The sequence below is a fragment of the Triticum aestivum genome, chromosome 7A (genome assembly GCF_018294505.1).
Source record: "Triticum aestivum cultivar Chinese Spring chromosome 7A, IWGSC CS RefSeq v2.1, whole genome shotgun sequence".
Lineage (NCBI taxonomy): Eukaryota > Viridiplantae > Streptophyta > Magnoliopsida > Poales > Poaceae > Triticum > Triticum aestivum.
The window spans coordinates 672,144,276-672,147,182 of NC_057812.1; positions in this window are offsets into that span (position 1 = coordinate 672,144,276).

The following is a 2,907-nucleotide window of genomic DNA, read 5'->3' on the forward strand; positions in this document are numbered from 1 at the left end:
CATTTCTATCTTTATGTAGTGTGGAAACAGTGTTCCTTGTCTGACATATTTCTGTATTGTGAAATAGTGTTCCTTGTCAAATAATTTAAGTGCGGTGTAACTTTGAAAGTGTATCCACCTTGAACATTTCATTTAAAACTTGTTTTCTCTACCATTGAATGCTATTATTTATAATTGCATCCTCAATTTCATAGTAATTGAATTTGATGAAATTTATAGGAAGCTATATGAACATCTGAACCACAGAATTAGTTTCATTAGATTCATTGTAAAATATATTTTCGTAATAAAGAGTACACTTGGCTATTCTTGTTAATCTAATATTCCTATTAGATCTATTCTCACACGTAGATAGGTGTATATGTTTACATAAGAAAAATGGCACATAATTAGTTCTTAACCATGGTAGTTTTCTTGCAAGTAGTTTTCCAGGAACAATAACCTATCTCCTTCCCTTGTCTCACATTCTAACCACCATCTCAGTACCTCTTAACAGAACCATTTGCCACTTAGTTCTATAGATCTATTAGTGGTCATGGCTCTTAGTTATTTTGCATGCCATTTGTAGTTAACTTTGCATGTAAGTGTTGTTCACTACTATCAGTGCCTTGATAAATATTTAGTTGTATGTGTAAACTTGTTGAGATATGAACATTAGAAACTTACACCAGCCAGGTTGACAAGCAGTGGCTTCGCGCCATGGATATAGTTTGTTGGTGATGCCATTTTTTGTTGGATTTATATGGCCTCAAATGCTGCTGCTATAGTACTTGAGTTCTGCAATGTATGTTCTATTATGTTGTCCCTTATAGGTCAACCTGATCAGACTTTCGTTTGAGACATTTCTATTTGGATTAATTTGTAGCAACCTCATGTTTATTGTTGTTTTATACTCCCTCCGTTCCAAAATAAGTGACTTGACTTTGTACTAACTTTAGTGTAAAGTTAGTACAAAGTTGAGTCACTTATTTTAAGATGGAGGGAGTACTAGATACTTTGTTATTCTCATCTGTAGGCACAATAAGATTTCAGAATTTTGGAAAGCATGTAATTTGTTTTTTAAGTTTCTTCTTCTACTATCTATTCATATGTACAAATATCTAATGTTGTTGTGAATATGGTAGGAGGCTACTTCGTGTTGTCCATCATAATACGCCATGACATAGTTGCAATCAGGAGGGTCGACAACAAGAACACGAGTGACAACCTTAGTAGTTTATATGCTTTTTTGATGTAAATTGTATTGTATCGATTCCTAATCCTTGTTGTGTGATATATTTTGTCAATATATGTTGTATATTACCATTTTATGGAGGATATTATAAACCTCTAGGTTGTAGATACCTATGTATGGTTGCATATTGAGTGATTTGTGTAATGTATGGCACTTTAGAAATATTGTCCTAGTCCAAAATTGGCATTATGGTTTATAGAACACATTATACTAAATGTGTATTTAATCAAATTTGGGCTGAAAGAAATGAATGGGGCCAAATTTAAATTGATCCTAAATTCATGACAGTTTCTGTGACGAAAATTAATGTCCACGTAGGTAGCCACGTCATTTCAGTTAGTCAATTGAAAATCCTACGTGGCATTGGTCCGTGACGGTCTGTTCCGTCACAGCCTAGTTTGGGCTTGGGCGGGCCTGAGGCAGTTCCATGACGGCCAAGAACCGTCATGGAAGCTATGATGTCAAATTATGACATGATATACATGACGGATTTCAGGTCCATCATGGATGGGCACGCGTGACAATTTTTGGCTATTCTGTGATGGCTATGGACTGTCATGTATTAACAGATTTCTTGTAGTGACAGTTCTACAGAATTCCGCCTTGGTGGCTCCGTATATGGATGAACACAAGAATTTGCTACGCTCCAAACACCCGGAGCGGTCTGATGACTGGATTACACGTGAACAAACCAGGAGTTTCGCCAGCTGGTTGCAGACACGTACCATGCATGACACCTCTATTGAAGATGACCTATACTTGCTGTCCCAGTTACCATCTTTGAATATAATGACTTTCAAAGGGTACGAGATAAATGGTAATACATTTTACACGATTGCCCAAGATAAGAAGAGCACCAACCAAAACAGTGGTGTCCGCTTTGATGCAGAAACCAAGACGGGAAAGAAAACATATTGTGGTTATATACAGGACATATGGGAACTTGACTATCGACGTGGTTTGAAGGTCCCTTTGTTTCGGTGCAAATGGGTCAATATGACACGAGGCGGGGTAACGGAAGACCCGCAGTACGGAATGACAACAGTGGATCTCAACAATCTTGCGTATGCAGACGAACCATTCGTCCTATCCAATGATGTGGCACATGTTTTCTATGTGAAGGACATGTCTACCAAGCCAAGAAAAAGAAAAGATAAGGAAGAGAATGCATCGTACGATGAGCCAAAGCGGCACATAGTTCTTTCTGGGAAGAGAAACATCGTGGGAGTGGATGACAAGACAGACGTGTCAGAAGATTATGAAAAGTTTGATGAAATTGCTCCATTCACAGTGAATATTGACCCGAGCATCCCGTTAAATGATGAAGATTTTCCATGGTTACGGCGCAAAGGGACACACGCGAAGAAAAAGTTTCACACCCAAAGATCTGGGATGTGATCGGCTTCACTATCATCACTTTCTTCTGTGTTTCACACCCAGGAGGGAATCTCTGTAATAGTTAGGGTAGTTATGTGTTTTGGCATTTGAAACGCGAAGAAATTTTATGTGCAAACAAATTCTTTCATGCCTTTACTGATTTTTAAAGTTAAGTTATTCACAAACTAGTGATTCACACTAATTTCAAATAATTCAAAATTTAAACTATTCAAATTTGAAAACTATGGGCACTAACAGAAAGTTTGTAATTTTTTGTACCTAAAGCAAAAATATTC